This window comes from Nipponia nippon, unplaced genomic scaffold, assembly GCF_047370975.1.
Source record: "Nipponia nippon isolate SJK-2023a ecotype South Korea unplaced genomic scaffold, ASM4737097v1 scaffold_9, whole genome shotgun sequence".
NCBI lineage: Eukaryota > Metazoa > Chordata > Aves > Pelecaniformes > Threskiornithidae > Nipponia > Nipponia nippon.
In genome coordinates, this window is record NW_028262413.1 from 22,257,622 (window position 1) to 22,284,217 (window position 26,596).

General features: G+C 36.7%; 1 long non-coding RNA gene across 2 annotated transcripts in view; it reads left to right on the forward strand.

The window, feature by feature from the left end:
* Nucleotides 1-1,951: 1,951 nt before the first annotated feature.
* Nucleotides 1,952-26,596, forward strand: part of LOC148050177 (uncharacterized) — a 51,114-nt gene continuing 26,469 nt past the window's right edge. The window contains exons 1-3 of one of the 2 annotated variants that reach the window (XR_015701233.1): nucleotides 1,952-2,161; nucleotides 21,474-21,617; nucleotides 22,502-22,703. This is a non-coding gene — a long non-coding RNA (uncharacterized LOC148050177). Of the gene's footprint in view, nucleotides 2,162-21,473; nucleotides 21,618-22,501; nucleotides 22,704-26,596 lie in introns of those variants that run through there. The other variant, XR_015701232.1, reaches the window with a different exon arrangement.

Below are 26,596 nucleotides of genomic sequence, written 5' to 3' on the forward strand. Positions count from 1 at the left end.
CAGGGCGGGCAGCGGCGACCCGCGGCCGGGGCATCCCTCAGCGCCCCGGGGCCCCGGGACGGGGCGTTCCCGCCGGTAAGGCCCGTTGAGGTGTCGGGGCGGGCTCCGGTGCAGCTCAGGCTGAGTTCCTCCGGAGGCTGTGCTGTCCCGCCCGAGCCAGGAGGGCCCGTTAAGCTGAGCGGCTCCGGCGGCGGATGGGTTTACCTTTCCAGTCTTCCCCCTCCATCCCCGTTTCAGTTTAATCTTTTGAGGTCATTGCAGTTCAGTGCCCCTTCTTCGATTACTTTTCCTCCCCCCCCCCCCTTTTTTTTTTTCATATTTTGTACTGATTTGAGGCTTCCCTCAGGAATTGTCACCGGCTTTATACTCCTTCACACATCCCCCATGCTACGAAAACAGAAAGCCCACAGTGGTTAGTCATCGCGTTTTGCTCATGATTGTCTCACGCTCTCCTCGTGCCTGAGCCTGGCTTAGTTTTAATTTTCAAGTCCTATGTGATAAACTTACCTGACCTCAGTGAGAGTCCTAAATGTATAAAAATGGCTCACGAGATTGAACCGTATCTTGTTTCCTCACGATTTTATGCTTCCCTGCATCTGTGTTCCCAAAGATCACGTTTTATCTTCCTTGGTTTTATGGCTTTCAAAATACCCTGTTTATGCTGTATACTGTTCTGAGGAAATGCTGGCAGGTCACATCCAGTCCAGGCATTGCCAAGCTAAATTTCATACTTGTGCTAAATTTGAAACGTGATTAGGTCTTTAGACCTCACTGGACTCATAATGTCTGCTTAAAACAAACATATGAAAGGATCTGTAACTCTCTATTACAGAAAGCACAGTTTGATATACACAGTTAAGTCACCATCTATACAGTTGGTTTTGTGATGATAAATTAGCATATGATAAATTAGCATGTGTGTGAACCTGGCCATTAGGAATATTGGAAGGGAGCACCTGAGGCAAGAGAACAATCCTTGTTACTGTTGGCTAATATATAACATTAACATTGTGAGGCAGGTGCCATCATAAAACTGCAGTGGTTCTCCAGTCTTCTACATGAAATGACTCAGCCAGACCCTTCCTTCTGAAATCTCCACTCATACTCACTTTCAGAGGAGAAACCATAGTATACTAAAAGAATGTGTGTTTACATTAGAAATTATCGTACTGAATTTTTACTATTCTGAATAATAAGGTCCCAAAGGTCCAACTATGTCTGGGATTTGGAGACTTTTGTTTCCACTAAGATTGTGATTCAGTACCCATTAGTGTCTTTGCACTGATTTAACTAGTCATAAGTCAGATCACGGACCTTGTTCTTTCCTTAGTAAAAGTATTGCCATTATTAATGGTATTATTAATATATTGATATTAATTGTTACATTAATCTATATTAATTGTTATTTATTATTTAAATACTTCATGGCACATAATATAAAGAGTGGTAGATTTGTTGAGCTCACATTCAAAATTCTTTCCTACTGCTTAGGTTAGCAAAAGATTTTGCATTACTTTTGAGAGGAGGATCTAATTCTGTAAAGCACAATTTATGGAATTATCCAAAGAAACATTTTTGGGGGACTAGATGATATTTGTCACCCTGACTACAATGTTGGAGTGCAAATTATGTTAGATCATAGTTCACCCATTTAAGTATTGGCTTTATATATTTTTTTGACTAGTTGTACTAATTTGACACATTCTTAAGTACCAGTGTGAATAAATTTACTAAATGTTCTGTTTTTTAGTATATCTGCTGAAACTTAAAAGAGGCACCTTTAAATCATGGGACTGTGTTTGTTGCATGCTGCTATAAATGGTAACTCCTGTCTGGTTAGTAAACAATCTAATTTGATTACTTAAGAATTTAAATTAGCTGACAAAGAAAGGTGGTATAAGTAGCTGGTATTGCTTGAGTAGTTCCTCTTGTCACCACTCAGAAAGCTTAATGAGAAAGCTTTCAAATATCTACACTCACTTATTGGTCAAGTTTATTTTCTAAACTCTATTCACCTTCTTTATAGCTACCTGCAAACTCAAGAAAAGAAGAGATCCATAATACTCCATCATTAATTTTATTTAAAAAATGATCAGAAGAGAGTAGGACAACAGTGGCTCACCATTAGAATTATCTGGAGGAAAGCATGAGTAAAGAAAAGGTATAAAAATGTTTAATTAAGATAAAGTGTTATGAATGGAAATTATTAGCTAATAAGGAAGACCCCTATCCCAGCTTGCCTTTAAATTGCATTCAGGAGCTTAACTAAATTGAAAGTAACTCAGAGCTAAAGGAAACGATGCTATACTGCTATAAATTTACTATGCTGAGTTTACGATGCCTATTTGCTTAGAAGTCTTAAATCTGTAGCTCTGAAAAAGAGGTAACTTTTATTCCATCTTCTTAGGGCAAGTGTAATTTCATGAAATCAAAATAAAAGCAAAAGGTCATTAAATACATTTTTACTTAAGAAATGGATGGATGGTATTGACCCAGAATACACTTATTCTAATAATTTAAGTAAAAAAGGGAAAGTTTGTTTGAAAATGAACAGACTGGTAACCTCTCAGAAGCAAGTTATTATACTGTTGGCTAATATTTAGAAGTAAGGTAACAAAACAAATAAGATATCTGGAGCATTTTTGCTCGAATATTTGTGTGTTAGAGAAAATCTGGGGAACAAGGTTGCTAGAGTATTGCAGAATTGTCCATCTCAGTCTTTATCTTACCAGCTCAAAACCTTTCTTTGAGGCCTCCAAGGTAGATTTTGTTCATGTAACTTAAAGGCCTTGTTTTCCAACTTCCCCACAACTGAGTTCTTTGCTGTATTTCCTTAACTGGCTTTTATATATTTTAGATTAAATCTAAAATTTGTTTCTTGTATCTATTACTGACTTTTAAATTTGGTTTTGTTTCCCATAGCACAGTTAGTTTTGAGACTAATAGCTTGTGATTTGGGACAAAATTTTGAGAGCTTATAAAGAGCTTATCTGAAAGTTTATGTAAAGTTATCTTATGTCTCGTACTGATTTTGAACTTGGCCTTTAATCTGTTTTTCAGTCTAACTTTCGCTTTGCTAACTTTGGTTAAGAAAATCTGCAAACACCAGAAGGTCTTAAGTTTCATTTACACTTTCAGCCAGCACTGCTGTTGAAGGGAGCAGTTTTCTTCTAGCCGGTTGTATCAGTGTAGGTGTTTGTGTGGCTGCATATCAGAACAGATTGGGGAATTGATGTGGGTTAAAACCAACTGTTTGGGTTTTGTTGTTGTTGTTGCTGTTGTTTTTTTAAACCAGTCTAGTTTTAACCAGGTCACCAAAGTGCTTTACCACACGTTTGTGCTGGTACAAGCAAGAGAGGCGGTAAGATTTCTTCTGTTGACAGTGCTGGTTCAAAAGATACAAGTACTTGTTTTCTTATAAAATTTCCTCACTTAGAATCTTGGCTGTGATTGATTCCATGCATTAAAGTTGTGTAAGGAAGGGTATGATATTCTGTATGTCACACAGTTGTCTTTTGGTTTTATTCCTTCTTTTTCAGTCAAGCAAGTTCTAATACTTACTAAAGTGTATTTCTCATGAGAGAGCATGACAAAAGTCTGGCCTTGACCCTTTATTTCAGTTTTTGCCACTGGCAATAAAACACATACTTTGAATAGCCCCTGCATAACTAGAAAGCTTATCTACAGGTGTGGGTTTTGTTTCTACCTTGCCACTGTGTTCTCTAGCTCCTTAGAGTCGAGGAGTCTCACAGATGTTGACTTTGTTCAGTGTCTGAATTCCACGTGGTATATGCAGCTCAAGGTGTATGCTAAGCACAATATTATAGAGGCTTTCAGTATTAGATCTTCACAGAGTTATCTGAATACCATCATCTTCAGCTAAAAATAACATTTTTCACTAACTTAATATGGAAATCTGAATAGCTATGGTCTCTCAATCCATGAGTTGATCTGGCAGTTTGGAACTGCGCTCGGCTTCCCTGTGCACTTCTGTATGGGCCAGTGATTCTTATCCACATTGTCAGAAATGCTGTGGTTTAGGTGTTGGTAAGTACCTCGCTTGTGGTGATACTGCTTCCCAAGAATAAGCTCATTCTGTTCTTCCTCTGCTCTTGCCTCTGTGGATATTCCTCCAACAAAACTGACAACTCTGTGTCCTTTAGTTTTTCAGTAGTGGGAAATCTGTCCTACTTTTCCACAGCATGTGTCTGTTGGAGGTGGCAGCCTCCTGTGATCAGAGTTGCTACTTCTTGTGTATGTGACCATTATAAGTCTGTAAAGAGTAATTTTCATAAAGTAGTGGCAGCATCTGGAACCAGAAACTCATATCATATTGTTTGTTTTAAAGTTCCGTGTGTTTCTGTGATTACATTATTTTAAATTCTCCATCACTTTTTTTTTTTTTTTTTTTTTTTTAAATTTGAAGCAGGGACTATGTTAATTGCTGCTGGTGCAGCTGCACACACATATGAACTGGCTTGCTGTTTGTATACACTAACAGCTCAGCACCACCAGGTGTCCTCTGTTTCTGTATCAGGTCTGAATTACCTCTTGCAGATCTCCTGTGGATTCTAACCAAAAATATAGATTTTAAACAAACCAAAGGGGAGGAGAGAGGGAACACAAACCTTTTTGCTTGGTTTTGAAGAGGTTGAGGTGTGAAGCCACTTGAAAGTATACTATTTGTTATATTTTGTTAGTAAATCTCCTCCCCGCCCCCCCCAGCTTATTTGTGACCCTGTGACTCATCAGTATCCAAGGCGTTATTTTCCAACAAGGACAGAGAAATAGCTGGATATTTCTAGGTGTCTCCCTCAGACCTGTTGCTGAAATCAGCTCAGTTATCACCACGCAAAGGCTTACCCTTCTCTTGCTGAGAGATTATTACCAGGAAACAGTTACAATCAATCAACAAGTTGATTTTTAGCAGAAAACAATAATAGTCAAGATAACAAAAATAAAAAAGAATATAAAAGTTGGTAAAATACTGGAATTTGTGGCTTTTCTTCTCACCTTCGTTCTGTCAGCTTGCTTGTTCTAGTCAGTAAGGGATTTCTGTGACAGACTGGCAATGTGTGAGAGAACATATTTTTACACAGCAACACTAATCATTCTGTGGGATGCAGTGAAACATCGTGAGACGAGAATCGTGATGTGTTCCTGCAGGTGATGTACTGCAGGCTATTTCACCCCAGGCCAAGTAGTTATTTTGTCCCCAGCAACTCCTGAGCTATGGGGAACTGACCTCTATATGAGACAGAGTCTCATATATTGCCAGCTGAAATCCTGTGGGAGCTGGGAGCCACTGTTTTGCAGAAGTCATCAATAGCACTGTCATTCTTCTTACCGAATGCTTTAAACTAGTATCCTGCCTCAAAGCTTTTAGGGAAGCTGCACCTTATTTTCTGTGTTTCAATAGGAATGATAAGAAAAAGCCACATTTTATGGGGTGGTTTTTCCCCCTCTGTGGAGACATCAAACAGCAACAACTTAAGGTGTTCCCTTGTGCCATTATTACATGGAACAAATAGGAGCTGTAGGTTATCCCCAGTTCATTACCTCCTTTTTAAGCTCTGCACTCCTGAATTATTAACAACCCTGGCTCTGGAAAGGTAATAGAACTCTAGCTGTATTCCCAGTGACATTAACCTAGAGCAATACCAGATGCTGGCTTGCCAATGGCTCTATTCATTGGAAGCAGTGAGGCAAGTGATGAAACAGCACCCCAAGGTGACTTCAGAAACAAGTAATTTCAATGGTAATAATGCTTTCAGGGACAATGACTGTAATAGGATGTTTCCTTACCATCCTTATTTTTAATTCCATTTTATGAGTATTTCTAATTGTAATTGTGTGATTAACTATAACGTTTATTAAGGACGTGTGTTTTCCTATGATAAGTATAGATGGTAATAGGTCATGTCAAGTGTGTTAGGCTAAGAGTGTGATGATTTGGGGTTCTGAATGCTCACCACGTATTCTGGAGTGGTTCTTTGGTATTTCCATGTATTTTAGTTGATCAACTGTTAATGCTCAGCCAAATAGCAGTTTGTGAAAGTGAGTGAGATCTTGTAGTTTGTTTGTACAATTTGTGTGTTGGAGGAACTTTATTGTACAACAGCTTGAATTCAAGTGTATTTAACTGCCTAAATTATTACTAATACACATCTTTGAATCTGTTCATAAGCAAGGCAGTGCTAGCTTCAATACAGTACATTATTTATTAGCCTAATAATTGTAGCCACTAAACTGCATATTCTTATCATCATCTATTACTAAAGCAGTACTGAAATTCTGTGCACACACAAAAAAAATAATGAAAAGGCTCATTAAGCAGAATAAACAGCAAGTGACACTGAAAAATACATTACAGTGATATTTTAAGCTAATGCTTGTGTGGGCTGTGTGAAAGCACAAGGAGTTTATCTCCTACAATCCTTTTTGCAATTCTGCTACTAAACAAGTAGTTTGTACTGCTGCTTTCCTTTACCTGGCTAGGCCAGGTAAGGCCCGTCATGTCCTGAAGCAAGAGAGGGAAGAGAGCAGGGTGACAGGACTGAAAAATGGGATAAAGATGAGTGAAGGTGTTGACCTAGAAAATGACTGACACACAATTAATGACCATGTCTTCCAAATGTCATTTTAAGACAACTTATTTCATTTTCATAAAAAGGTTGATCTTAATCAGGAGGAATTTTTTGTCACTCAAAAAGTTTTAATTTATGCTCCTGTCTAGGTTCTAGTCCAAGTGGAGGCTCTATGTTATAAACAGGCTCATTCTATAGATGAAAGGGCAAATTGTCATTGTAATTCCTTGTTTATGAAAATATTTACTTGTATTATATTGTTATCAGTGGAATCCTATCTTTTCTTCCATTACTTAAGCTGATTCATTTTAAATTGTTATAGTGGGAGATGGGAATCAATGGAATTCATGCTCTGTGAAAACTGGAGCTTTTAATATTCAGTATAGTTTATAATGTCATGGCAATAATGTATGATGTTCATGAAAACTGAGAATGTGTATTTTTTGTTTTGTATGCTAATTTAGAAATGACCATGCTTATCTGCATTTGACATGGACTTTGATATCTGTAGTGGAAATGAAAAATATTTAAAAGGGCATTTTCATGTAGCTAGTCAGTCCTATAGGGTTAATGTTTCATTTTTTTCATCATAAATGCTGCTCCTTGAAGTGCCTAAGTAGATCTGTCTGAAATGTCTGCAGTCCACATTTGCAGTTCACCTAAGTAGTGGTTCCATTTACTTTCTTGTTCTGCATTTAATTCCATAAGGCTTTGTTTTCCTTATTTAGAAGAATCTCAGAGGATTTGAACTACCTTTGTGGGGCAGCAATTATAACCTAGATCTTTTTTGTGGTGAATATTTTTCTTTTGGTCTCTCTTGTAGTTACAAAAACTTTGAAGAAGTTTGCAGAACATAGTATCTTAAAGTTCAGTGCACTCGTAACTGGATAAATGGAAAAGAGAGACAGTTGAATCTTAATTTCTGTTAAAAAGGTGTTTCTCTTTCCTTTTACTTAAAGGTTCAAAACTGTTGCAAAAATCCAGATGATGAGCATATTTTGCCACAGCCTTGCAAGCTGCCTTGCTGGTTTACTTATGGTTGGGTATCTTACATGATACATAGTTAACACAGCCATGTAAGAAAATAGTTTAAATTTTGCTGGGGCACAGGGGTGGCTGACTGTAACTGTTACAAATTACATTAATCTCTTAGTTAATTTGACTTATAAAAAGCATGATATAGAATGAACTTAATTAGTCATTCATAAATGTTTTGTATATTGCATGTATGTCATGAATGGATGCATTCACTTTGGCTGCCACAACACCCTTGTTGACAAACTGGTAAGATATGGACTGGAACAGAGGTAGAAAACTGTCTGAACTGCCAAGCTCAAAGGGTAGTAGTTATTGGCTCAAAGCTAAACTGGCAGCTGGTCACAAGTACAGTTACAAAACTGGGGATAAAACTGAGTCCAATATCATTCAATAGCCTTATAAACGATCTGGATGACTGGAATGAATGTGTCACCATGCAGTTGACAGATGACTCCAAACTGGACAAGGGATAGATGTGTCAGGATGAAAATCGATCGCTGAAAGATTTCAATGAATTGGAAGATAGGTCCAAGAAGAATTGCATGGAATTCAACAAAGATAAATACAAAGCCCTGCGCCTGGGACAGAATAATCCAAGGCAGCAGTGCAGGCAGGGTTCTGCCTGGCTAGGTGTAGCTCTGCTGCAAAGGACCTGAGTGTCACGGTTGGATCACAAGCTAAACATGAACAGCAGCGTGCCCTTGCAGCAATGAAGGCAGACTGTGTCTTGGCCTGTGCCAGCAGGTGTTTAGCCAGCAAATCAGGGATGTAATTATTCCACTCTGCCTGGTGATTTTTAGACCACATCTGGAATATTCTGTACAATTCTAGTTCCTTAGTGCACAAGATGCATTGAAAAACTGGAGAGGGTCTAGCAGAAGGCAACCAAGATAGCTAGAGGGCTAGAGAATGTGGCACATGAGGAAAGGTTGAAAGAAACTGAAGAATTAGGTTTGTTCAGCCTAGAGAAGGGATCTGATTATAGTTTTCCAATAGCTAAAAGTTGTAGAGAAGATGGAGATGCTTTCTCTTCACAGGGTGACAGAACAAGAGGCAACAGACACAATCAGCTTTAGGGGAAACTTGTCTGGATATAAGAAAAAACACTTCACCATAAGAGCTATTAAAGACTGGAATACATTGTCCAGGGAAGTGGTAGAATCTCCCTTGCTGGGAATATTTAAGACTTGACTTGACAGGGCCCCACAAAACATAATTTAAGGCCCTTCTTTCAACAAAAAGTTACACCAAATGATCTCCAGGGTCCTTTCCAGCCTAGACTTTTCTATGTTCAAATTGTTAGCAGTTTTCAAGTCCCAGACAGAATCTATCTATCTGAAACTCTTCCTTGAATGCACTTGTCTTCACTGGGTGGAGTTCTTATTCTTTGAAGGCTAGGCATATTTAAGAGCGCAGAGTTTGACTGCTGTGTAAACACACCCTTTCCTTGGCTCATGTGTAATACACAGTCTCTTTTATCCAGGTGTATTAGTATCTGCATGGGTTTGCGCGTTGTTCCGTAATCAGTCCAGCTGGTTAACTGTCTGCGAGTAGGTGATTCTTCAGTGCTGAAACAATCACCCATGTCAGTATTTGTTAATGCTTACAAAAGTTGAATCAGACTATTGCTATTTTTCTTAGAGTATTATGTTTCTATGAATTATTGGAATTCATTTACCTTTTAACGATCTTGGTGCTGAAACAGTAGATTCTGAATATAGACCACTGAACCTTCCAGTGTGGCTAATAAGAGTTTTGGTTTTATGTGTGTATAAGATTTGTTGTTGCCAGAGGATAAGTTATTAGATGTTCTTGGTTTTGGCCTTGTTAGCACTTTGAGATTCTCAGTTATCACTTTGGTGTCTCTCTTTGTTTATGCATATGTTTTGTGGAAAATATTCTTTGGATTTTGAGTCTGTCTTATATTTCAAAACAAAATAGGCCATTACTGTTGAATTTCCTTGAAGAATTTGTGATAAGCTGATAAAACCAAACTCTTGCACATAGGTGAAATACTTAAGCAATGAATTAATAGCATAAATCTGTAAAATCTATCTTAAATGTTAGTGTCGTATCCAATGTAATAGTAATAATAGATTCTTAAATCTGGAGAAACCTTTTCATTACAGTAAAAATGATAATTCCCTAGGAATCTTAAATTTAAGAATTCTTCCCTCATCTTTGAGATGCTCCAGATGGGAGAGTTAAATTATCTGGCACAATGTTTTAAAATCAGAATGTTTCACAAAATCTCATTAGTGTTTTATGAAGGAAATGTTATCAAATGGTATGGACAGATATGATTTTAATTCAAGTAGGTGAATGGTGGGTTTAGCAATGATGAAGTGAAATTGAAAAAGGAAGAGCTGAATATGCATTTCAGGATAAATTACTTATTACAGGCCTACTAGCTTCCTCAAGGAAATGGTAAAAGGAGTATTGCTTCACACATTTAGAATTACCTTAGAGAAGGCAGTAGATGATGAACAGGAGGGAGCAAGGTTTTATTGGGAAAGAAATATGCCTTCTACGATAAGATCTGAAAACTTGTCCTGATAGGAAAGCCCTTGTGTATAACTAGGGAAGGTAAATCACTGTCCAGTTTTCTTAAGGTTAACTTGTTTGAATGCAAGTATGCAGCTGTGGAGAAAGCAACATTAAATATATCCTTTTTCAGGTACTAAAACTGAGAAAAGTAATTCCTAATTGTCAGAGTTTCTCTAAATTGAAGGGGTATTGTTATTCTTTTCCGACTGTGACATGACCATTGTTCATGTGCAAACTCCACTGAGCTACTGAATAGATGGAGGCACATAAAGTTGAACAGTCTGCTATCAGTGGAATTTAGCTTACTTCTAGTTCTTAAACGCTTGTTTATTTTGCAAAAATTCTGTGTTCCAAAGGCTGAGGACTGCATGATGAAATCCAGTAAAAAGAAGCAAACTGGGGATAAGCAATTAATTTCAAAACTAAAAAAAAAGATTATTAAAGGAGCTTGAAGTGGTTTTAAATTTTTTTTTCTCTGCTCTAAAGTCACAGCTTTTGAACTTGATAACTTGAATTTGAGTACCACTTGCATGATGCTCTATTGCCCTGATGTTTAGGATTAGTAGGAAACTATACTTCTACTTGTCATCAGAGAATCAGAAATTTTGAAAACTGAAGGATCAGGATGCACATCACCTTGGTCTATTCAGATGCACATGAAATGCTCTTGCTGACATTTTCTGTAAAATAATTCATGTTTACTTATATACAAGGTTATTGAAGCTATAACTTTTAAAAAATATAGACTGTATTAGTTAGACTTTTTTGTCCTACATATACTTTATATTATCTATTCCTGCTTTGTTCTTTTCTAAGATTATTCTTGTTAGCTAAACAAATAATAGATTTAGAAGCAAACTTTTCACAAGATTATTAGGCACCTTTTCCTACTGGAGTGGTACCTTGCTTTGCTTTAAATAGTGTTGCCCACTAACTCGTAATTAATTCTTTTTCTAATTTATCTCTTTGTTCTAACAACATATTTGAGTGTCTGAAAATTGTTCAACAAGTTGGTATGTTCTTCTGATTCCCTTCTTTTACGTGTTAATAAAAATTGGGAAAATAGTGTCATACCATTCAAACAAATCTCATTTTGTCAGAAATGAAAAGGGGTAATTTACTTGTATTTTATTTGATTCCTCCAGAATTTTCTCCAGATGGAGATTTTTAGCTATTGTCTGTGAATGTAGGTAGTTGTAGAACTAGAGAAAACTGAAGAGTAATTGAATAATACAGGCATATGAATCCTGTGTCCAGTAAAACCTCCTAAATGTTGAGATCATATTTCAGTTTAATCTGAAGTAACAATAATATCGAAGTGTTGCGTGATGTACAGAGCAAAAAGTTCCATTCTTTCTGATCTGGCAGTGTTCCTGAAATTTTCTGTATTTTTTTTTATTTACTTCTTGGACTATTGCTTCTTTCATTTTCTGTTTTGTCAGAGCTAAAACACAGACTTTTGCCAGAAGCCTAGAAGCGCAAGAACACTTTTGCTTAAAAAATCATTTACAGTTGATGGACCTGGAATACAGATCAGAAGAGTTGTTTTCCCAGCAACTTGAATCTACTGCTTTCTGGATATATTGAGTTTTGGATGTTTGCTCTGTTCACTGAATTCCTGAATAACCTAGCATTATTTGTTTTCAGGAGGAAAAAAAAATCTACTCATCTTAGTTATCCATCTTATTTAGGAAAAAATAGTTCTTGTACGTGACGGTGTTCATGGAAGAGCACACATTGAAAGCACTTGTGTTAGTCACTGCTTCTAAGTTAGCACAGAAGGTTCCCATGTTGAATCAGGGAGATATGTCAGCTGCATGTCTGGGTATTTTTAGTGCTTTTCTTAGGTTCTAATTAGTGATGTCTAAAAACACAGTTAAAATTCAGATGATTCCTGAACTAGCTGTTTATCTTCCTAGTAAATGAGAATAACAAATGTTTCTTAATAGAAAAATGCATATATTTGACTTCCCTGTTAGAAACAGTCTGTTCTCCTAGTGATGTAGGTTGGCTTCTGTAAAGCTAAAAAGATTTGTGATGGCAGTTCTTGAAAGGGTCACTCTGTGCTCTAATGATGTCAGGATTTGGATGTGTATTGATCTTTGAGGAAACTGAGGCTTCTTCTGTAGCCTTCAGGAAAGGATGTACAGCTCTGCTAACTGTTTACCACAGAATTCAACTGTACGGGGCTTCATTAACATTGTGTGACCTGATTATTCTATGCATACATGGGCCACAATCCTTTGATACTTTGTTTTGAGTTCAACCTATGGAAAGTTGCTGTTAACCCTTTTTTCAGCGTAAGTGATTACATAGCCAATATATGCCCAAATTTGATGTTATATTCTGATATTCTTCTTGAATTTTGGAGACCAGTTTTTAAAGATTTGTTCAGGACTAGACCCTTTTCTCTATACTTCACTTATTCTAGGCTGCTGAGGGGTAAGTGCTTTGTTTAAGGTTTGTATTTCAATATGCTGCTAACAAGCCTATAGGGTAGCTATTTTTGGCAGACTTAATTACATATTACTAAAGAGAAAAAGATTCCTGTGTTAATTAAGTAAAAGGCATCTTTCACCTTTACAGGTACCCTGGATTTAAAAAGTAGAATAAGGAGAATCTTGTACATGTATGTATGTGTATACTGGATCATTAAAGGGAACTGACACTGTTACTGTTTGTCCAGTGACTGGAATACATTTCAAGTGGGAGGTCACCAAGTTTGGTTATGTGAAATCTGTCCAGCTCATAACTAGTTCTTGATGTTTATATATATCCACAGAAATAGTATTCCTATAAAATGTGTACATTTTTACTATTATTATAAATCTGAATAATTAAAATTGTCTGATAACAAGCCATCTTGGGAGGCATTTCTCAAGGTGAACACTGCAGTTTCTTGGCAGAAGTACAGAAGAAGTTAGTACAGCTACTTCGTGCATTCTGTTGCTGATCTCTGGCCACGTAGGAGGCTTAATTCTCAGATCTATTTTTCTGCTGTCTTCCAAGTGAATTGAAATGTCATCGCTTAAAACTCATGTTTTCAGAATAAAATGCACAGCCTCCCAAAATACTGTATTGACTGAGCGCTTCACCCACTTTAAGCCAGATTTGTAAAGAATTCAAGCCAATTAAGCTGGCTCAGATCTCACTTCTTTAAGACTCCTCCATTCCAGAGCTAGAATCAATGTCAAGCGTTCATGTTGACTTTCTGAAAACTACAAAAAAAAATCGTTTCCTTCCCTAATAGCAATAGACTGATACTTACGACTATCTTAGGGCTGGATTTTAAAGCCTTCCATAACTTGCAAAGATTTAATTTTCAGGTTTAAAAAATAGTATGTAGCTTAAGTAACCAAATAACAAAAGCACATTGGCAATGCAGGATACTTCAGAGCTTGGCACTGAGTGCTTTTTTTTACATGGTGACATGTGCAGAGATTCTCAGACAAAAATGAATCATGAAGCAAATTATTTTTTTCATTTACGGAGAGCACTGGGGAAAAATAGAGCTGCAAAATACCAAAAGATGTTTCCCACAGGACAAATAGAGGAAAGTATATTAGGGTCTTGTTTGGCAGAAGACTCTTAGCGTATTGTGGAAATTTCTGCTGGCCTACAGCATAGCTTCTCTCGAGGTCTAATCTGAGCAGATGCATGCCATCAGTTCCATGTAGCCAAGAGCTTGTCCTGCCCGCAATAATAAAATCTGCTGAGGAGCAGAGTGTGAGAGTTCAGGTATTTATATTGCCTCTGGTTGTGCAAAACAAACTTTTTTCTGCCTGTGACATACCCTGTGGACATACAGTTAAAATCTAACCTGCTAGAAAATTACTAAAAGGTGAGAAACAGCTCATTATTAAGTGAGTCATATCCTTAATGCAGCTCTAGGATGAAGAATAATAAAGTAATGTGTAAGAAAGAATGCTTGTGTTATATTGAAGTGAAAGTGAATTAGTCAAAGTGCTGCAGAAGAACTTGAGCATCTGCAGCGTAACTAGAATTTAAAATGCAGTCACAGATTCACTTTTTATTCAAGCATCAAAAATTCAAGTCTTGTGTATTCTGCAGGCAGCAAAAACTGATTTTGGATTCAGAGAGACGTAAACACTATTCCTGTCAAAAATTTACTCATGGAAGAACGTCCATCTTTAATTCAATCAAATGTCCAAGATTGTTCATGTACATCTTTTTCTTGGGATACTTCTCATTACATCAGGTTGCCAGTGTTTTATTTCGGCATCTTCCTTTAATTTTTTCCCATTTCTTTCTCATCCTCTTCCTTCAGTGTACCATCAGCCACCCTTCATCTCTGTAGTTTATTGCAAACTTCAGTTTCCCCTTCAGAATATAACACTCTGTTTTTTTTTTTTCATTCCATTTTCTTCAAGCTCTGATAAATCCAGCCTGACCTCCCACTCCCACATCTTGCACTGTAGATTTTGGCAATGTTCATCTCGAGCTGCTCCAGTTGCCTTGAGGGCCTTCTGCACTGCACAAGGCAACCCAGAGACTCCATGCAGAGTGCTTAGGGGCGAGTCTGGCATTCCCCAGGATGAAGCATCACCACTCCATCTGTTGGCCCTGTATTTTCTTGGCCCCATCCCCACTGGTCAATTTGCTAATATAGAAGGGAAGGCAAAAGTGGTCAGCTGCAGTTCTGTGCATGTAAGCAATTATTGGCTCTTCTCCACCTTCTCTTTTGTCTGAAGTAAATATTACACTCTTCTTTCTAGTAGCTGTGGACGCTTTCAGAAAGGTGAGATACAAAGACCAGGTGGAATATCCCTAAGGCTTCTCATGCCTTCACTCAGGATGGCTGTCAGGAATCAGGCTAGTAAATGACAATAGGAAGCCATTTTACATAAGGTTCCCAGTGACCTGCTCATGAATATATGAATAACACTTGCACTATGAGAAAATACTCGGAGATCGAAAGTTCTTTTAGCCAAAAATATACCACAGTACTATCTAGATATACCATTGATAACATAAAATATTTCAAATGTATGAGGGCAGTTAGGGTGGTTAGTGTATGTGTGTTATGCTATGTTATAGAAACACAGCCTTCTTATTTGTGGGTGTTTTTCAGTTACAGGTTTTAATCCTGACTTTATAGGTCTTATCCATGAAACAATGTTTATAACCTTTAGCATCACAAAATTCCAAAAAGTGATTTGCTTGTAGATTGTGAAGTTTTCCGTGGAATTCCAGATTGTTGTAATTTTCTGGCCATGGAATAATGACAGCAATTCTCCCTCCCCTCCCCCCAGTTTAAATGTCAATACTGTATTTGCTGTATTTGAACATTATCACATACAATGATTACCTGAAGTTTTTTTGTTAGTTACAACAGAAATGTCATTTTGGCCTTTTTTCTTGTGGTCAGTCCATGTAACCCTTATTATAGCACATGATTTAATAATTAAAATGGTTATCCTTCTAAAGTTTCCTCTCCTCACTTAATTTTAACAGGAAATTGGTGGTGATCAAATATATTGAGCACTAAGAAGTTGTGAGAAATGTATATTCTCTCAGTCTAGCTTTATACAAACAGTCCTATCCTTTGTTTTTAAAAAATAAAACAAAAAAAACGACCTAAACTGTTCAAATTCAGATTCTGATATTATTCTGAATCTCATTTGTTTCCTTTTATTCAAACGGATATTGTATAACCTCATTAAAACTTTCTTTTTACTGCTTAAGAATATATTCTTCATTGATATGTGTAACCCATGTGTATGTGGAAGTAGCTTTATGGCCTGGAGTCCAGTATGAGCCAATAATGGGATCTGTGCTGCTGTACCTGCTCTGCAAGACATTGCCACATGACTTGCATATATACATGCATTCACTTCACTTCATCTATATTGACTGACATGAAAACAGACTATTTCTTCTCATGCTTATATGTTGTATATTATTACTGAAATACTGTGAATTTTTCTTCAGTAAGTGCCAAACATAACCTTGTCCTGTAAGATTATTTTCTAGTGAGAAATCAATCCAGAAACTGAGTAGCAAGCAGATTTCAATATCAAGTGAACGTGTTATATAGTTTATTTAAAGATATTATTTAAGATGCCCATTAAAGTTGTCTTCAGATCTGATTTTTGCCTTCAGTTGCCAAACGTCTTGCTGATTCATTTCTCAGAAAATTTGGTATGCTCAAAATGAACTTGAAAAGAGTAATCAGTTCAATTTTGCAGTTTGACCATTTAAGAGAGCTGTGTAAGTGAAATAATCTGTTCCTATAGAAACATATACAGTCTGGAAGAGCTTCCATGGTGTATAGATTATATTGAATCCTTAAAAACAAACACAAGTTAAAAACAAGAGGTAAGTTTTAAAAAATGAATGAATGGATGTGAAGAATATGGGTTCTAAGACAGCCCATACACAAGAGGACATACCCCCTGGTAGGCATTAGAATGCCCTTTATTAAGGTGCCCTTGCTTGTTTCTTGGCAAAAGTTTCTGGAGTCGCAAATCTTGTCTGACCTCACTGCTGAGTTTGCCAAGCAGCTGAGGTTATGGCAGTGGCAGTGTGTCTGACTCAGCAAGGTTACAGCATGAACCATATATTTAAGTAGTGAGGTGTCGGCAAGAGGATTTTTGCAGAGAATTAGAAAAAGACCGTTTGGTTGTTTGGGATTTTTTGGTTTGTGGTGGGTTTTTTTTTGGTTTTTTTTTTTTGTTTTTTTTTTTTTTTTGGTAAGTCAGACTTACCCTTTCCATTTATTTGTTGGAGACCAAGCCTTGAAATCCAAAGGAAGAGTAAGGTGGTCACTTTGTTTTCTTCTTATGTTCATGCTTTTTTAGTTGAGAGAAGAAACTAGTCCTTGTTGAAAGATGAACTCAAAGTGCTTATGAGTAGTAGGCTTTTCTGGTGAACAAAGTTGTATGTCTGCCAGTCTCATACAACAAAACATACAAGGAAAATCTCAGTCCTTTCTCATGTGCATCTTTGTAGAACAACATCAATGGAGAATAAACCTGATGAAGCCAAAAGGCAAAGGGTTGAAAGGGCCCTTACTTGAAAAGAGCACAAAGCCAGAACTTCAAATAGAAATAAGTGGAAACACAGGCATCTCTGATAAATGAAGAATTATATTTTTGTGTTAATACCATTTCTAAAGTTTAATATAAATGCTGCAGCACAACTCACAGTTGCCAAAATTATACCTTGTGTTGAAAGTCCATAGTAACAATTTCAGCAGTACAATATGTCCAAGATGAGAAAAATAATGTATAGTTATCCTTTCAAAAACTGAGAGAAGACAAGGGTTTTAGCATTTATCTCAGTTTGATACATACATATGATATAAATTATATATAATAGGATACAAATTTCATCAACATGTAAGAGGAAAAAGCCAAAGTTTAATACTAAACAGGACTCTAATTTGATGATGGGGATGCACTGGATTAACAGTTCTCTGCTTATTGAAGGAAGAAGGTCTTGTGACTTGCTCATTCTCATTTGTTCCTCCCCGTGATCCCACACCTCTCTTCCCCTCTCTAGATCAGCTCTGGGGGTTGCCTGAAGGCAAGGTAGGCTGAGTCAGCTCTATCACCTGGCAAACACCATGCTCTGAATTCAGCTGTCACGGCTTTCATCAGCAGACAAGCACCAAACAGCCCTCAGGCAGGCAATAGCTGAATGTGTTTGGGAGCTAGGGAAGCAATAGAGATGGGAGAGAAAAACGAAGTCCTCTTTCAGGGCAGCAAGGAGGGTTTTTGCTTATTCTAGAAGAGAATTACAGCTCAGTCTCAGGTTTCATTTATGTCTGTAACAGTCTTGATCTTATAAAGATGCTGATTACAAATAAATGTATAGATAATTTCTTATTTAGAGCTTTTAAAAGGAAATTTAGGAATTAGTATAACTAGATAAAAATCTGCTAGCTTTTTTCTGAGCTCTTGCATAGCTCTCTAATAGTCTTAAGTCATGCAGAAGAATTTCTCTGTTTGAGATGTGTTCATGACTGCTTTTAATGTGGTCCTGACAGTTAAGTTCTTTGCTTGTGTATAGCATTTATAAGGGCCATAATTTATGACTGCCTCCAGTAGCTGAATAGCATATGTTAATGCTTTATTTTGACTCCTCTTACCATTTATGAGTGGTGAGGATAGAGTACTTTGGATAATAGAAGTATAAAATCCTATTTGTTACAGCGCAGCTTTTTCTTCTGGTTCCATTTTACTTCCATTACCTTGTATATCTTGCTTTCCCCAACTGGACAACCATCGGTGTTTTAGTGGACTTTGTGTTTAAGCTAATTCAGTACTTTGAGAATAAAATTAGTGTTCCCTGTCTTAAAACACTAAATTTTAATTTGGATTTTAAAATTGTAAAAATGCAGTTTAAAAATCACAGTGCAACTTTAAAATTGTGTGTTTAAATTAGGGGGAAATAATCTGTCCCTTATTGGGTAATCCAGGAATTCTGTTTTTTTGTCTTTCTCTTTTCTCCTTAGAATGCGAAAATGAAGGCAGATTTTCCATTAAAAATGACATTTGCATTCTTTCATTTGTATTTTAGTCGTATTATAATTCTGTTATTAACAGGTAAGACTCTATAATTTCTTTTTTAAAATATTTGGAGAGTACTTTCTGGCAATTCATCCTAGTATCATATCCAGTTTATATAGATATAAAGACTTCTCTGTCCACACTAGAAGTTTCCAGGGAAGAAAAGCCTAAACACAAAGCCATACTGTAAAGCCTACATTTGTTTAACAACTAGAAACATGTATCTGTTACAGGATACATCTCAGGCTTAGGTTAGAAAATCACTTGGGTTAGGAAATTTAAAATTTACTGTGAATAATTATCTACAATATTAATTTCAGTTACTAGCCTGTAAATTCCTCTAAATAGGACAAATGTTACTGTATATTAGAAGCCAAAAGGTTGCTTTCTCCTTGATTTCTGTGTATAAGCTTCAGACAATACTAAATACTGTACCAACATACAGGGACATGCTGGTTATACTAGGTTGGTAAATGTGCTCACCCATCATTTGAAATTATTTATTCCTTTTAAGAGTGGGTAAATGGGTTTTAAATAAGGCAGGAGCACTTTTTTTTGGAGAAGGCTGTTTTCCCATGGCCATTACTTACTAGGAATTCTGATGTATACAGCAGGATGATGTGCCTAGTTCTGCGTGACTATTAGCATTTGGTTTGTAAAACTATCCTTAATATAGGACCTTGAAGAAGAAGTTGCTCTTCTGTTTCCAAACAGGAATGTTGGGCAGTGTCCGTAACGCCTGGCTTTTTTTGCCCCAGATATGAAGGGCAGTGTAACTAATAGCTTGACTTACCTGTGTCATTACTCCAAACAAGGTGTTGCAATAAAATGCCCTTTCATTAGAGAATGCATTCTCTAACTCAATGTAAACAGAACTGGCCTGTAAACGGTGCTTTATTTTGCATGGTATGGCACCAAAACATTTGTCCAAAGACAAGTTACCTTGTACAGGGTTCAACAAAGGGATTGGTACTTAAGAACTTCTTAGCATGAATAGAGTTCTTGGTTTAATAAATTAATCACAGCAGCATTGTGTCTGAAAACCCACAACCACATCCTTGAAACCCCAGTGCTTTTTCGATCCTCCTCTTCTGTGTTTGTCACTTGTGCTTTTTTCTGCTGATGCTTGGCACATTTTTAATTTATTTCATTTGGCATATCAGACAGTAAAAGCATTAAAAATGTCTTGTATGCTAGAGTAAATATATTTTCCATTGTGCAACGCTTTCATTATTTTTCCAAGTATACTGTGACAAGTCCTGTAAGGCAAAACAGAAAAAAGACCATTCTCTTGAAATGTTTCAAGTAACTTGCACTCTTGTTTTCTGTAGGAATTTTGTTTTGTGAATTCTTATACAGGTTTGCAAACCTGTATCCCAGACTACACAGATCAGTAGGCAATAGTAAATATTTTGGTATACATGTGATATTCAGGTGCTTATAACTAGTGCTTAAAACTAGAAACAAAATCCAACGCTGTAGAAATTCAAGCAGAACTCTGGCCACTCTATAAAATCCAAGGCAAAAGACCATAAAGACTGTACCTGGTAAACTTGTGTCACTCTGTTCCAACACCTTATGATACTTATAATTTAATGGATATGAATGTAAAACTGAGTGTTTGAAGATGAACACACTATAAGTTTCTGTTAGTAAACAGACAATTTAATAGAAAGTGTTTTGTGTACTTGGTACAAGCTCTAGATAAATATTATAGTTTCTTTGGGGAAGATCAGAATAGACTAAAACCACTGCAAGATAATGAAGGAAATGAAGGTCTGTTTGGCTTAGCTTTTTCTGAGTGAAATAAGAGACTGATATCTGTCAATTCTTTCTAGATACATCAAACATGGTTGAAATGTCTGTGTTGGAAAGAACTTGGATTAGATCCAAAGGTTTTGAAGCATTACAATTGAAGATAATTAGTTCATATAATATGATCAGTTTTGTTTAGACAAGTTCAGGAGTATCCTTCATTCTTATTTAATTCTGTCTGTCGCTTTTAGCAGTTGTAATTTTCTCCTTACCATATATAGGTGTGAGCCAACAAAAGACTCTTGCATGTGCATAACCACAAATTTGGCATATTAAAAGTTGGCCACAGAAACACTCTTTCATTCTACAGAATTTTAGGAAAAAAAAAATCCCGTTTGTTCATTGGGATGATACTAAGATTTTTGAAAACATTTTTGAGAAGAGTAAGAAAATATGAATACAGTAAATAACCTGAAATATTAAGACCTGTGTTCTCTCCAGAAACAGTGGTCTGCCATTATACTAAATGAGTGCCTTTATGGTTGAGATCTTGTCTAGTTTTGAGAGAGGTTTCCATACAGCTGTCCTTTTTGGAGCTGTATAATTATGTGTGAGTATTTATATTGCCAAGATTCTAAGAAGTACCTGAAATCCATGCTTAGAAAATCTTTTTCTGAATCGTGAATATTTGCACAAGATGAAATACACGCGCTAGGAAAAAGCTGGCCACAGAGCAGGCCTTTGGTTAGTCCTCTACCGTGGGATATGGGAGAATGACAGAACAAGGACTTAAAGCAGTGGTTTTTACACTGTAGCAAATTGTCACAGCCAACAGACTAATGAGTTTGTTTTGGCAAATTCCTGACCATGTCTAATTAAAACTTTCTCTGAACAGTCCTGAAATGCTCTTCCACTGCTTTTCTTTCTGTGTCATTGTTGATATAAATTAAATAGTTTAAGAAGTTTCCTCATATGCATTTCCAAGTGACTGACTGCCCTCTTCTTCTTTCAGCTCACGAATGCAGCATCTGCTGGGTCCTGCAGGAGTGAGAGCACCAAATTTTCTTCTCACATAGGCTGCTCAGAGTTCCTGCATCCTTTTGAGCAAGCTGTCTGCCTGCAGCCACTACTTCCATTTTGCCCATCCCCAGCACAGGTAGCTCATTTCACGTGCATTTTTTACATAAAATTTGCAGTAACAGTGAACATACCCATGTAGAGACACTGAATATTTTTCTCTGTATGTGACATAACTGAAACTTTGATGTGCAAAATCCCTTGTATTTTACTGCATATATCTGCATTTCACTGGTGAATTAAGGTGTAGTGTGGAGCTCCTGAGGAAATTTTGTAATTAAACAGTTTACCTTAAAACACAATGTGCTGGGCATAGTAATTAGCATTCATTATTTCCATGTGGTTAAAAATACCAGACAAAACAGAGTGTTTTGAATGCTTCTTTTAGTATTGAGTGACCTATTTTAGAGAACAGAAGTATTGTCTTTCGCCTGTATGTCTAATCTGTGCTAGAGGCATGGTTCTAAGCATTTGCAATTCTGTAGCAATGTGTCCTGTAGAAATACACAGCATGCTGCAGAAGAGCCAAGCTAGAGCTTTCTTGTGAGAACTTTTCCTTGAAGGAAAGTCTAAAGAAATCAGTGTCTTTTTTTTGCCCAAGTGGTGGACATAATCAAGTCAAAAAGCAGAGGAAGTGGCAATAAAAGTAGTGGTACCTCATATTGACTCTAAATAGTTATGCTTTTTAGCTATGCTTTCCAAAGAAAATTAGGTAAGATGAATGCTAAGAGTTAGTTGACTGAGGTACAAGAAGTACTATCAAATAGCAACAATAAATCTTAGTCTAGATATTTAAGATCGATTTCTAAGAAAGCTACAGGGGGAGGGCTGGGTGGACTGCATATCTGTCCTTGCCTGACCAGTGCATTCTGTAGGCTAGTACCCAAACCTCAACTCTTCTATTAACATGTTCCTTTTCTCATCTAATGAACAGTAAATGGGAGTTTGTTTTGCTCTTCCCAGAACTCTTCCTGTTCAGACCTCTTTTGCTTACTTACTGGATTGTCCAGAAACACTCTTCAGTGGAGCCAGTGAGATGCATCTGATTCAGGAGACATATGAGCCAGATATGCCTGTATTTTTGGAGACAGCCCCAGTACCTGGCTGCATGCTACCTTTTTTTGCTTCAGGGCATAAACTGATTACTGCTGAAATCAGAAAAGGATGCTCTATTCTGAATCTCTGCCCGCTGCTATAGGGAAATGAACTGGACAGATATAACCTGGCAGACTGTATTTCTCTATTGCTAGATTTTAATTTTGCTGTTAATGTAAAGTTTGTTCTGAATGTAATTACAAGTTGACAAATTCATTCTAATTGCACTTCATGAGACTACTTAATCTTCATGAAGGCACTAAGTCTGCACAATGTCTCGGTGTCACAAGGAGTGACTCATCAAGAGAAGGAGGAAAATACAGAACTCTAGGTCTTTCTGGTGCTCTTTGAAAAACTAAATGGGTCTAATAAGGTATTGGATCTTTAATTTTAAAATCAGTCTCCTTTGCAGGGCACTTTAAAGAACTGCTGTTTCATTCTGACATTAGATGTGGAAATATCTTATAATAATGTATTTATAAAAATATTTGGAAAGCTTTTGTTTGTCATTTGATAGCTGAACATCAGGAGGTTTTCCCAGCAGTCCTATAGTACTTATTTTCTTTTCCTACAACTAAATATATTTTGGAGAGAAGAAGATATGTGTGTAAGGGGAAAGAATAAAGAATTTCGTGCAGCTAATATAGCAGGATTTATAACAAATCAGTTTTGACAATTTCATTATGTTATTTCTGAAAGTTTCTTTTCACAAAGATAATACAACAGAGAAACTTCATACAGATTAAAATGATCTTCCTAGATTCATTGATCACTTATGTACTTATTTATTGCTTAGCTCTAATAAGATATAAGGGTTTTGAGAACACATTGTAGATTCTTAGAGAGAAAATGTAGTTATGAGAGATGGGTATCTTGTTACAACTCTGAAGGTAGTTGTTTTTATCAGGGATAGTTCTTGCAAAGAGGCGAGATGCAGTGCTAAGCCAGCATTCCTTTAGTCGCTTCACTGAAAGTTCTTATATGCTTGCACTATTTAGGCATCCTGTCTGGGGGTTAATTAGTCTATTACCTCAGGGAGCGGGATAGTGAATAGAAGCCAGAAAGCTGAGAAAACTGTTAAAAAATGGTTCCAAACAAACTTGAAACTGGTTCTGTTGGGCCTGATTCTTACTTTTGCCAGGTTACTACTGGCCTTTTTGTCCTTCTGGAACTGATATTTAAGGACATGCTTATACACTGCTAGCACCTTGAGCAGGAACTGGGAAGGTGCCTACCTCCATGTTGAATCAGAGCTAATATACTCTTTTTAGAAAAGTATATGGGCACTTTAGATGGTGAACAAATAGATCCACTTTATAATTAATTAATGCGGCAGTCTTGCCTAGACCTTAACCTACAAACTGAAATTTTTCCCACCTAGAATGAGGAAAACAAACATACATTTCAAGAGCGACACTCTTTAAAAAAGGCTGATTCTCCTCTGGATGGAGGGGATGTCCCTTACAATGACTGAAGGACACTGCTGCCTAGCCCAAGCGTAAGTAGAGGCTTTTAAAAAACTTTGCTGTTTGGGCTGACTCACATTGGCACACATTTACCACATAAAGCCTAAGAGACATTCCCTCAGTGACTGTGCTACTCCCTCTGGATTGGCAGAAGACAAGACTCATTCCCATGAGTAGCATAGGAGTAACAGAGTGTTGTGCTAAGTTACAGCATTTCTCTAAATCTGTAAGAGTGAAAAATCTAAAGTATTCCCATTGGGTGTTTTTGAAAAGTACTGGATAGAGTAAATCACAGGGCTGTATGACCCTTTCCAGAAATCCTTATCACAGCAGTTAGAAATTAAGAGGGTTATTTAATTGAAGTGCTAATATTAATTCATTAGCCATAATTTGTTTGTGACTCAAAGTTAGCATACTCTGGTAAAAAGGTAAGATGAGATTTATAAATTGTAATCATACTTAATGACTTAGTATTTCTGAAATTAGGAAGATTGTTACTTGGAACCAGGGTCACTAACCTGGCTTCACCAAGTTAATGACTTGTCTGAAATGAAATATGGAAGATTTTCTTCATAGTGTATATTCAGCTCTCATCTGTTCTGTGATTTGAATAATCTTCTATCCATCCATCATGTACAGTACTGAAAGGAGAGCTAAATGGCAGCCTTTTGCAATGAACTGGCTGAGATGCGGTAGAAACAATATTCTCACTTTCATCTGTCAAGCCGTGTGATTGACAGTGAAAAGTTAGTTCTGAAGACTGAGCCAATATTGGATGCAGGGCCAAGGTGTTTGCAAGAGTTTTACAGAATTGCTTATAACAGTTAAACCTTAGAAGACAAATCCCTGTTGTTTTTTGAAGGGGACCAGCCACACTTCTGAAAAAGTATTACAAACCACTTTTATCCAAGTTCCTATAGGTACTGACTTTTGTGAAGGATGTAGGTATACAGGAAATTATGTATTTGGATTTAAGCATACATTTAAATTTTTACCTGATAAATATAATCAAATTAAATTCTATAAAAATTTCAAGCAAAACCAAAAAAAAAAAAAGTGTGATATAAGTAGCTATGATTTTTGTATGCCATGTTTTGAAACATAAATATGCTGCTGGGAGACAGGCCTGTGAGAAGATGCAGAATGAGTATTTTGCTTCCTATCTAAGTGATGCTGTTTTTCCTTTGTGTATTTCCTTTATAAAGTACCAATTAGGATGTCAGCACATGGTTTTGCTCTTTGAACGTGGAAAATATAATACTTAACACTGGGGATTTAAGATCTTAATTCAGTTCCCTGTTCTGTATAATTTGGAATACAGTCTCTAATGACATGATCACATTTGTTTTCTCTTGCTCTCTCACGCACTCCATTTTTTTTTTTTTTTCTCCCCCTCTCCAGAATGCCTCCACCTCACTGAGAGCAAGACAGCTTGGACAAGATGAGTCAGAGCTGTTCAGTAAACAGAGACTATTAAATTTCCCCTTCCTATGCTAAAAAAAGTCATATCACCTATGTCTAAACAGACATCTTTTTGAAATTGTAGAAGTGGTTTTCAAGAGGATCTTAAGCCTGCTATAACAGACCAGTTGCTGGAAAACATTGAGAGCTTAAATAAAAAAAAAGACTGCCTGGACAGACTGATAAAAACATTAGAAAAATGGTGAGTCATATGGGCCATTAATTTAAAAAAAAAAAAATCAAGGGAATATTGTTAGGCACAATTGCCTTTGTATTGGTAGAAAAAAAATCAGGCTAAAATTACTTTAAAACATAGTGGTTGAAGTAAATGATGGTGAAAAGCGACAGGGAGAAAAACACCTTTTTATGATCATAGGTGTTTTGATTTAAAACAGGATGAAAATATTTGTTTAGCTTAGTCTAAACACTTATATGACACATTTATCTTTTAAAATGCTTGAGTCTCTTTGGCATTCTTTTACACTGGCATATGGAGTGATAAATGTGCCACGGTTTCTCAATTCTGCCCTTTACATTCTAAGTAAAGGAGAAACAACCCACTTATCTGACTGTTTTCCAGAAGGAGGGATGATGAAATTTATGATAGTTTGTGAGTTGGAACCTTCTCCCACTTTCCCTGCACAAGACCATAGAGAACAGAATCTATTTCATAACTATCTGGTAGAGGTAGGAATCTTTTAATGAGAGAATCTTGACATAAAAATATCACAGTTTACTTCTTATCCTGAGACATGGTAAACAATGAAAGATTTCTTATGTTCTCTGGTAACAGTGGTATTCTGGATGAGCAAAAAACCAGAATCTTTCTCTCATGGGCTAATTTGACATGTGGATAGTCATTCTCATTGAAACAAAATTAATTTTCCAGTGCTGTTCCAGATTTTTATATGGAAAGAAAATATTTTAATATTCTCAAGAGAAATTCTTTACATATCACTTCAGTTTATCATTCACTCACAGAATCAGAGTGGAAGGGAACCCTGGGTGTTCCTGTTGCAATGCTTTTGCTATCTGG